Below are 12,021 nucleotides of genomic sequence, written 5' to 3'. Positions count from 1 at the left end.
CTCAGGGATCCGTGTTGGGCCCACAATTGTTCACAATTTACATTGATGATTTGGAGTTGGGGACCAAGGGCAATGTGTCCAAGTTTGCAGATAACACTAAGTTTAGGAGGAACTTCTTCACCCAAAGGGTTGTGAATCTATGGAATTCCTTGCCCAGTGAAGCAGTTGAGGCTCCTTCATTAAATGTTTTTAAGGTAAAGATAGATCGTTTTTTGAAGAATAAAGGGATTAAGGGTTATGGTGTTCGGGCCGGAAAGTGGAGCTGAGTCCACAAAAGATCAGCCATGATCTCATTGAATGGTGGAGCAGGCTCGAGGGGCCAGATGGCCTACTCCTGCTCCTAGTTCTTATGTTCTAATTACTTTCTGCGGTAGTGAATTCCACAGATTCACCACTCTCTGGGTGAAGAGATTTCTCCTCACCTCAGTCCTAAAAGGTTTACCCCTCATCCTCAAGCAATGACCTCTAGTTCTGGAGTCTCCCACCGTCAGGAACATTCTTTCCGAATCTACCCTGTCTAATCCTGTTAGAATTTTCGAAGTTTCTATGAGATCCCCTCTCACTAAACTTCTAAACTCCAATGAATGGCTTGTATTCCCCCGAGTACAGAAGATTAAGTAGTGAACTAATTGAAGAGCTTAAGAAGATTACAGGAGCTCATAGATAGAGAGAAATCATTTTGTCTGAGGAATTATTTTTCGCCAACACTTGTAGCTTCTTGCGATAGTTCTGAGGCTTCCTGATATTGACGGAAGGGCCCAGTGTCTCTGCTTATTGCTGAATGGTGCCCAGAACAAGGGGACACGACTTTAAAATTAGTGCAAGTCATTGGGGAAAAAGCTGGAAGCATTTTGTTACACAAACAGTATTGGAAATCAAGACAACAATTAAAAATTGCACAGCAAGGTCCAGGCCCACGTGCTGTCGGATGTACTAAAACGTGCGGGACGGGCTGCAGACGCTCAGTGGGGGAAGGTCGCTCTCACAGTGGGAAAGGCCTTTCAACAAGACTTGAGGGTCTAGAAACTGTAGCACTCCATGGGCTGTATATCTGCTACAGAATGCATATTGTAAATATCAAGGGTATTGAAATTGTATTGAGGTATCTCTTTTTAAAAATATTTTTATTCTCCTTTTTCACATTTTCTCCCAAATTTACACCCAACAATAAACAATAATCAGTAACAAATGCAATGTCAATCCCATATCAATAACAACAATCCCATCCTCCCACCAAACCCCCAAACATTATCCCGCATATTAACATAAGCAAATGACCCATTAAAAGATGGAGGCAGGACGGGGGCACACTGACGGTCGGGGACTTCTACATAGGGCACAGAGTGGTGACACTGGACGAACTGATGAGGAAGTGGAAACTAGCAAAGGGACAGGAATGGAGACACCTCCAAATAAAACACTTCCTCCGCAAAGAGACAGTAGGGTACCCCGGGGCCCCAGAAAGCACACTACTAGAGGACCTGATAGGCACAAGCAGCGAGAAGGGGGCTATGTGGGAAAATATACGGACAGCTACTGGACAGAGCCCGAACACCACTGGACGAGATTAGACAAAAATGGGAAGACGAATTGGGGCAGAGGTAGGGTGAGGACGCTGGAGCGAAGCACTGAGCAAGGTGAGCTCCACCTCCTCCAGCGCAAGGCTCAGCCTAATGCAGCTCAAAGTGGTGCACAGAGCGCAGCTGACCAGAACCCGAATGAGCAGGTTCTTCCCGGTGGTGGAGGGCAAATGTGAACGGTGCCAGAGGGGCCCGGCCAACCACACCCACATGTTTTGGGCTTGCCCCAAGCTTGCTGGGTTCTGGACTGCCTTCTCTGAGGCAACGTCCAAGGTTGTGGGGGTGAGGGTGAAACCATGCCCGATAGTGGCAATCTTCGGGGTATCGGAGCAGCCAGAGTTACACATGGGGAAGGGGGCCAACGCCCTCACTTTCGCTTCCCTAATCGCACGCCGGAGAATCCTGCTCTCCTGGCGATCGGCAGCACCACCCAAAGCTTCAGTCTGCCTGGCTGACCTCTCGGAATTTCTCCACCTCGAGAAGATTAAATACGACATCCGAGGGTCAGAGGAAGGCTCCCTGGATACTTGGGGGCAGTTCGTCGGCCTGTTCCAAAACCTGTTCGAGGCCAGCAACGAGGAGTAAGCCTCGAGGAGAAACGAGGGAAAAAAAAAAGATGAAGAACCAAAGGACTGCCCGTAAGCAAATGACAAAAAGGAATCAGGAATCACCCATAGTCACCATTAACACATACAGTCCCCCTCCCCTAACCTTCCCAGCACCCCTCTAATGTTCGATGTGATCCAATTCTCAAAAGTGCATAATGAGTAACGCCCATGAATTGTAGAATCCCTCCATCCTTCCCCTCAGTTCAAATTTGACCTTCTCAAGAGTCAAGAATTCCAGCAGGTCCCTCCGCCATACCAGGGCACAGGGTGGAGAGTTTGATCTCCACCCTAACAGGAATTGCCTTCGGGCGATCAACGAGGCACAGGCTACATCTACCTCCGCACCTGTTTCCAACCCCGGCTAGTCCGACACCCCGAATATGTTCTCCCGAGGGCCCGAGTCCAGTTTCACGTGCACCACTTTAGAGATTACCCTAAAAACCTCCTTCCAGTAATCCTCCACCTTTGGACAGGACCAAAACGTATGACCGTGGTTTGTGGGCACCCCCCACAATGTTCACACACATCTTCCACCCCCTCAAGGAGCCGGCTCATCCTCGCCCTTGTAAGGTGTGCTCGAGATACCACCTTCAGCTGTATCAGCCCCAACCTTGCACACGAGGTGGAGGCATTCACCCTCCGGAGCACCTCACACCAGAACCCCTCCTCCATATCCTCTCTCAACTCTTCCTCCAACTTTGCCTTGATCCCTTCCAGCGGCGCCTTCTCCTCTTCCAAAATACCCCCATACGCCGCCGATCTTCAGTCCCCCTGTCATCAGCACCTCCTCCAGCAATGTGGAAGCCGGCTCTGCTGTATCTCCTTTGTGGCAAAGTCTCGAACCTGCATGTATCTAAATACTTCCCCCCTGCTACAGCCCATACTTCGCTCCCAGCTCCTTCAATCCTGCAAACCAACCCCCAAGAAACAAATCTTTTAATGTCCTAATTCCTTTCTCCTCCCATCTCCGAAAATTTCCATCCCACTTCCCTGGCTCAAATCTATGGTTCCCCCAAATCGGCATTTCCCTTGACCCTGCCCCCAACCCGAAGTGCTGATGAAACTGCCTCCAAATTCTCAATAAAGCTATTACTTCCGGACTCACTGAATATCTCCCCGGGGCCGTCAGGAACGGCGCTGTTGCTAGCGCCTTCAAACCCAACCCCCTACACAAATTCTCCTCCATTCTGACCCATTGGGAGTCAACCCCTCTGACCCAGCTCCGTACCTCCTCCACATTCGCCGCTCAGTAATAATACATCAGGTTTATGGGCAGCACGGTGGCACAGTGGTCAGCACTGCTGCCTCACGGCACCGGGATCCCAGGTTCGATCCCAGTTCTGGGTCACTGTCCGTGTGGAGTTTGCACATTCGCCCCATGTTTGCGTGGGTTTCGCCCCCACAACCCAAAGATGTGCAGGTAGGTGGATTGGCCACGCTAAAATTGCCCCTTAATTAGAAAAAATGAATTGGACACTCTAAATTAACAAAAAAGGTTTGGAAGACCCAAACCCCCTGCCTGTCTTCCTCTCTGTAGTAGCATCTAATTCTGGCCACCTTCCCTCCCCATATGAACGAGGTGATCATCCCTTCAATCTCTCGAAAAAATGCCTTTGGAGGAAAATCGGCAGGCATTGGAAAATAAACAGAAATCGCAGCAACACATTCATTTTATTTATTTATTTATTTTAAATAAATTTAGAGTACCCAATTCATTTTTTCCAATTAAGGGGCAATTTAGTGTGGCCAATCCACCTAGCCTGCACATCTTTGGGTTGTGGGGGTGAAACCCACGCAGACACGGGGAGAATGTGCAAACTCCACACGGACAGTGACCCAGGGCTAGGATTCGAACCCAGGTCCTCAGCGCTGCAGTCCCAGTGCTAACCACTGCGCCACATGCCGCCCGCATTAAAGCATCCATGCAGAACATGCTCAGTAGGCACAATGATAGGCAGATGTAATTACAGCGTGACATGTTGACATAGGCATTTTCCAGTATAAGTGTCAGCATAGTAATTTTTAACCGGGAACAAATGGTGTAAATGTGTGACAAAACCTGGACAACAGGAAGTAAGATTTTGTAGACAGGAAGTGTGCCCAGATGTAGAATGTCTCATGTCATTTATTATTAAAGGATATTTATTCTTGTCACAATATACACACAAGTGTATGTGTGTATACTTGGGGGCAGCACGGTAGCATGGTGGTTAGCATAAATGCTTCACAGCTCCAGGGTCCCAGGTTCGATTCCCGACTGGGTCACTGTCTGTGCGGAGTCTGCACGTCCTCCCCGTGTGTGCGTGGGTTTCCTCCGGGTGCTCCGGTTTCCTCCCACAGTCCAAAGATGTGCGGGTTAGGTGGATTGGTCACGCTAAATTGCCCATAGTGTCCTAAAAAGTAAGGTTAAGGGGGGGGGGGTTGTTGGGTTACGGGTATAGGGTGGATACATGGGTTTGAGTAGGGTGATCATGGCTCGGCACAACATCGAGGGCCGAAGAGCCTGTTCTGTGCTGTACTGTTCTATGTTCTATGTATATGATGGTGCACAGACAGGCAGTGATTGACACACAGGATGACCAATGAACACACTGAACACAGCAGCCAATCACCAGACAGGACACGACCACTATAAAGCCAGAGGGCACTAGTTTTCCCGCTCTCTTGGGATCCAGCCTCTGAGACAGCCAGAGCCTGTGAGCAACAACTAGAACATCCACCATGTGGTACTAAGATAGTCTGGTCAGGTTAGCCTCAGGTCTCCAGTCAACTCAGCATAGTGTCAACCCACAGGTAAAGTATGTTTAATAGTTAAGAGTTCAATAAAATAGAGTTGCATTTCTTCAAGGGTTGGAAGCCTGTCTCTCTCATTGCTGCAGTAAATGCAGTTCTCGCAGACCCAGCATACCCAACACATCAATTCTCTGATTGAAATAATGCAGAATCCCATTATAACAGGCAACTGATGCAAACTTCCGTTGTGCTATGGAACCATGTATAAAATATGTGTTCTGTATTAACAGCTATTGCTAAGCGATAACTATCTATAGTGTTATGGGCCAGGGTTTAGAGAACCCCAAAGTGTATTATGGAGGCCACCTGACACACAACTGTTAATAGATTGTGGTATGGGGAGCACACGGCCCACTCTACAGGTGTGGTAAAGCAGAAATGGAAAAGTATTTTTTAAAGCAAAACAATGTTTATTCTATGAACTTAAGTTAACCTTTTTAAAACATACAGTGAACACCTTAGCAACCATCAATTCAAATACAACCCCCAAATAATACAACACTAAGTAATCTTTAATAACTTCCCAAACAACATCCAGAAGACAAAAGAAACACCTTTTAACAGAAGCACATCAGGTTTGCATTCACTACTGAGAACATTTATAATTCTGAATTCACCAAATGATCGAGAGATAGTCATTTCATGGCAGAGAGAACAGCAGTACAACTGCTTTGTCTGGCTTCAGCCCTGACACTATAAACAAAACTAAAACACACCCCGCAGCAAACAGCCTAAAACAAAAGTAAAAAGCTGACAGACAGTTCAGCTCCACCCACACTCTGACATCACTGATAAACACCCATTTCTTAAAGGTACATTTCTTATACACCTATTTCTTAAAGGTACTCTCACATGACAATAGACAGATATCAGATAATAGGCCTGTTGTTACAGCAGAACCTCACCACCGGTTTGGTCTTTTGTCATAGGGGCTGGTTTAGCTCACTTGGCTAAATCGCTGGCTTCTAAAGCAGACCAAGCAGGCCAGCAGCACGGTTCGATTCCCGTACCAGCCTCTCCGGACAGGCGCCGGAATGTGGCGACTAGGGGCTTTTCACAGTAACTTCATTGAAGCCTACTCGTGACAATAAGCGATTTTCATTTCATAATTCTGAACAGTTACCCTTGCCTTTACACTCTTCAGTTATCTACTTAAACCTGTCCTCTCTCCTCGCATTAAACAATCTCTTCCATGTAATGAGATTGTGTTTTCCACTCCTATTTCTGCCACCCACCCCCAACACCACTTGACAGCACTGCAAGAATGTCAGAATGATTTCACAGCTGCCATCATTCTCGGTTACAACATACACAAAATGGCAACTCGAAAGAGACATTCTGGAGTTGCTAAATTTAGGCCCCTGCCCCCACGAGACTGCTGATGCCTCTGAAAGAGAAGGCGATGAAGGAATCAATTCATCTCATGAAATTAAGAGGAGTCTTCTCCTGACTGCACTCAAGGCCCACTCGCACATTTTCCAGAGAGGCCTATTTGCTAATAATTAATCATTGTCAATTTTATTTTGCCCTCTCCTTGGTATAAGGCCAACTATCGTTTAAACAAGTAGCCTAGCTGAGATCAGTCAACATTGGCGCAGACTCAATCTTCTGCACCGCATAGTTTTAGGATTCCACAAAGCCAGGAAAAGACAAAGGGTCAAATTCGAGACTTTCTGGGACTGTATGTTTCAACATTACATGAGGTCTACTTCATACCCTGGGCCACTGAGTAAACTAAGAACCTACAAGAATAACAATAATTGTATTTATATAGTGTCTTTAATGTAGCATAAATATCCAAAGGTACATCCAAAGGGTTACGAGACAGAATGAGTCAGACACCAAGTCATATTAGTGCCAAAAGTGTTTCTTTAAGAAGCGTCTTAAAGGAGAGAGAGGCAGACAAGATTGACACCAGTCTGGTTCAGCTTGAAATAGGTCGTAAGGAGGGAGGTTGGGCTGGTGGTGATGTGTCCCCAGTGATTAGCTGGAAGGAGCTGAGGCTTTTCCAAACATTTTTGTGTTAATTTCAGACCAATCTGCAAGGCTCGTGTGTTTTCAATATTCCCGGGGAGCTGTTATTCACTGCCGTAACTACTCGCAGAAACAGGCAGCGATTCAACTCATTCAGCCTCTTGCACCATTCAGTTAGATCACGGATGATCCGCAGCTTAATTTCACAGCTATCGGAATTGTTTCTTTATTACACCTGTCAAAAATGTACTCCTGTCTCGTATGTTTTTTTTCTACAATTTTTAAATATTCTGCTACATTCCTATTCGAATCTATAGTACCATTTATTTGAGTTTCTTTTCTCCCTCTCCATTCTTTCCCTCCTCCCTGTCCCTTCTCGCTCCCTGCCCCTTTCCTTTCCCTCTCCTTCCCTGCCCTCCCTTTAAATAAAGTTGACCCCTGCTCTCTCTACTGACACAGACTGGCCTGAAGTTGGTTTGCAGTGTTTCCTGTGTATTAGTTTCCCCATATCTGCAGGGAAGGTATTACTACAGCAGAGGCAGAGTTAGTTACAGATTATAAGTGACCACTGCTGAAGGTTGACTGATAAAGGCAGCTGTGTATCGGCACCAAGGGGCAGCTTCTTCATGTTTGACTGGTGTAAACATTCACACACAGACACATACACAGAGACACCCGACACCGACACGCGTATGCACTCACACGTACTGACTCACATACATAGACAGGCAGACAGACACACACGCATACGCATACACAGACCTCAAAACAGACACATATACACCCACAGACATACAGAGACACAGACACACGCAAACATACACACATGATATCCCAAAATACTTTACAATGAAGTACGTTTGGTGCAAAGTCACTGTTATAACGTAGGATTGTACACAGCAAGCTTCCAGCAATCGAAACAAAACAAACTATTTATGTTTACATTATAGTTTATGTGAAACTGATATTTTCTTCCACTCTCAAGGTTGCCAACTCCCAGGATTGCCACATTCCAGCAATCCTTATCTGTAGCGCTGTAGGTCAATGTTTTTTAAACTTTGTTTTCCCTGGGACCCACTTTCGCCAACCGGCTGCGACCTTCAGCACCAACGTCACATTTGCTTACCTTTAATGCGAGAGGGGAGCCTGCTTGGTTCTCACGCTCTCACTTGAATCGAGTACAAAGGAAGAGAGAGGACAATGTGCATATCAGGTGCAGACTTCAGCCAGTTCCTTTGTGCTGTCTTCATCTTTTTGAAAATGGAAAATCCAACCTCACACGCGGTGGTCGTTGTGAAGGGCAATAGCAACAAAATACTTGTTTTGCTCAGCACTGGATACTCCTGGGAAATACTACACCAGAATGCTGACAGCCTCTTGGGCTTTTGGCATGTTTTCTAAAAAAATAATTTTTATTCATATTTTTCAACAACAAATTTTCTCCCAATAAAATAAACAAGGCATAGAAAAAACAGAAAGAAAAGCCCCTCCCCCAATACAAAGCAATAAATTAATAACAAAAAAGAAAGTAACATATAGTTGCAAAAACAAACCCCCTTAACAAACCCATAATCAGCCCCCCTTCCCCCCTCCCTGGGTTGCTGCTGAGATTGACCACCCCCTAACACTCCGCCAGGAAATCAAGAAAAGGCTGCCACCGCCGGAAGAACCCTTGTACCAACCCCCTCAGGGCAAACTTGACCCTCTCCAGTTTGAGGAACCCGGCCATGTCGTTAATCCAGGATTCTGGGCTCGGGGGCTTCGCGTCCCTTCCACTGTAAAAGAATCCTGCGCCGGGCTACTAGAGACGCAAAGGCCAGAATACCGGCCTCTCTCGCCTCCTGCACTCCCGGCTCCAATGCTACCCCAAAGATAGCGAGCCCCCAGCCCGGTTCCACCCTGGAACCGACCACCTTGGACAATGTCCCCACCACCCCCTTCCAGAATCCCTCCAACGCCGGACATGCCCAGAACATGTGGGTGTGATTCGCCGGGCCTCCCGAACACCTCCCACACCTGTCCTCACCCCCAAAGAACCGGCTCAGCCTGGCCCCAGTCATTTGCGCCCTATGCAGAGCTGAATTAAGCTGAGCCGTATGCAAGAAGAGGATGAATTCACCTTTCCCAGGGCGTCCGCCCACATCCCCTCATCGATCTCCTCCCCTTGCTCCTCCTCCCACTTCGCTTTCAGCTCCTCCACCGAGGCCTCCTCCCCCCCCTGCATCACCTGATAAATTGCCGAGATCCTACCCACGTCCCCGAGAGCACCCTATCCTGCACCCCCCCTTGGCGGCAATAGCGGGAACTCCGCCACCTGCCGCTTAACAAACGCCCTAATCTGCATATACCTGAAAGTATTCCCAGAGGGGAGACCCCACTTCCCCTCCAACTCCTCTAAAGTCGCAAACTTCCCGTCGAGGAAAAGGTCCCCCATCCGCCTGATGCCTGCCCTATGCCAACTCAAAAACCCACCATCTATTCTCCCTGGTGCAAACCGGTGGTTGCCCCATACCGGGGTCCAAACTGAGGCCTTCACTTCCCCCCTATGCCGCCTCCACTGCCCCCAAATTTTGAGGGAAGCCACCACTACTGGACTCGTAGAATACCTTGCCGGGGGAGTGGGAGCGGGGCCGTCACCAGTGCCTCCAAACCCGTGCCCACACAGTACGCCACCTCCAACCTCTTCCATGCAGCACCCTCCCCCTCCATCACCCACCTACGAATCATTGCCACATTCGCAGCCCAGTAGTACTCACACAGGTTGGGCAACGCCAAACCACCTACCTCCCTGCCTCGCTCCAAGAATACCCTCCTCACTCTCGGGGTCTTCCACGCCCACATGAACCCCAGAATACTCTTATTGACCCTCCTAAAGAAAGCCTTCGGAATCAAGATGGGGAGACACTGGAAGAGAAACAAAAACCTCGGGAGCACCGTCATCTTAACCGACTGGACACTGCCCGCCAAGGAGAGTGGCAGCACATCCCACCTCCTAAACTCCTCCTCCAATCTGTTCCACCAGCCTCGAAAAGTTTAGCCTATGTAGGGCCCCCCAGCTCCTAGCTATCTGGACGCCAAGATATCTAAAGCTCCTCTCCGCCCTCTTCAACGGGAGCTCCCCTATCTCCCTCTCATGGTCCCCCAAGTGCAGCACAAACATCTTACTCTTTCCCACGTTGAGCTTATAGCCCGAAAAGTCCCCAAACTCCCCAAGTATCCTCAACACCTTTGGCATCATCCCCGGCCGGATCAGCGATGTACAACAGTAAATCATCCGCGTACAGCGACAACCGGTGCTCCCCCCCCCGCACAATCCCCCTCCAGTTCTTCGAATCCCTCAGCGCCATGGCCAGGGGTTCAATCGTTAATGCAAATAGCAGGGGAGACACCTGCCTCGTCCCCCGGGACAGCCGAAAGTCCTCCGACCTCCTCCCATTCGTCACCACGCTCGCTACCGGGGCACCATACAGCAGCCTCACCCAGCTAATGAATTCCTCACCAAACCCAAATCTCCTCAACACCTCCCACAGGTAGCTCCACTCCACCTATCGAAGTTTTTCTCCGTATCCATCGATGCTACTATTTCCGCCTCCCCATCCGCCACCGATATCATCATCATAACATTAAGAAGCCGCCACACATTGACGTTTAGCTGCCTCCCCTTCACAAACCCTGTTTGGTCCTTATGGATAACCAGCGGGATCATATCTTCCACCCTCCTGGACAGTATCTTAGCCAACAACTTTGCGTCACGTTGAGGAGCGAGATCAGCCTGTAAGACCCACACTGGAGGGGGTCCTTATCCCGCTTCAGAATCAGTGAAATTATTGCTCTAGACATCGTCGGGGGCAGAGCCCCCCCCTCCCTTGCCTCATTCAGGGGGCTTTTGGCATGTTGTTAATGTGGTATCACAGTTCAGCTGCAGCAGCATAGTCTTTTCATTTTGAGCCAGCTCTAAGTTAATAACTAACTCTGGAGTCTCGACTTCAAAAGGAATTTTTCAACCCATCACTTTTCTTTCAAAATCTGAAACTCCTCCTCTCATTTGCCAGTACTTCCCGAACACACAAGGGCTCTGCATCCTTATTTACACTGGCACAATTGACAAAACATTATCTATTTAAAAAAATTTTTTTTTAAGAGTATCCAATTATTTTTTTTCCAATTAAGGGGCAATTTTGTGTGGCCAATCCATCTAACCTGCATCTAACCTTTGAGTTGTGGGGGTGAAACCCATGGAGACGCAGGGAGAATGTGCAAACTCCACATGGACAGTGACCCGGGGCCGGGATCGAACCCGGGTCCTCAGCTCCGTGAGGCAACAGTGCTAACCACTGCACAACCCGTGCCGCCCAAGAAAACAATACTTCAAGAAATCATCTTTATATTGCTTTGTTCCAGAGTTAAGTTTCTTCTTTACAGGCTGTTAATCAGAGCCCTGGAGCTCTGTACAGAGGTAACACTAGCACTGCCCCATCCGGCCCTGGACTCTCCTGAGCAGCTCTCTCTCGCAGATTTTGCTGTGAGATCCTGTCCAATAGGTAAACTACCTATTTGAGTCTCTGGCTGTCTCTTAATTATTAGAAAACTATTCATCTTCACAGTTCGCTTGCCTTGCTTGCCAGCAGCTGCAAAATGGAAGCAACACTGCCAAAAAGCATGGAGGGTGCTTGACATCAAGTGTTTGTTCAGTGTGTGTGACCTGTTCTCTGCTACAACTTCTGGCCAAAAGACCTTCACAGCCTCATTTATTCCATTTAAAAGGAAGCAGCCTCCGCCATTCTCGATGTAAAAGTCGGTCACGGCTATTGGGCTCTTCTCCTGGGATCATGACCGCTGTGGAACGGCGTGACTGATCAATCCGCAACCCTCCTGACAGCCGCCCATGACCCACCTGCAGGTTACAACCGCACTTTGAAAAACCCTGCTACAGGTTACAGCATTTCAAGTGCATATCCGAGTGCTTTTGAAACATTATGAGGATTTTGTCTTTTCAGGCAGTGTGTTCCAGATCCCCACCATCCTCTGGTTGAAAACAGTTCCCCTAAAATTCTCCTACCCATTAC

The sequence above is a fragment of the Scyliorhinus canicula genome, chromosome 23 (assembly GCF_902713615.1).
Source record: "Scyliorhinus canicula chromosome 23, sScyCan1.1, whole genome shotgun sequence".
Lineage (NCBI taxonomy): Eukaryota > Metazoa > Chordata > Chondrichthyes > Carcharhiniformes > Scyliorhinidae > Scyliorhinus > Scyliorhinus canicula.
The sequence above is the reverse complement of the archived record's forward strand: the minus strand, read 5'-3'. Positions refer to the sequence as shown.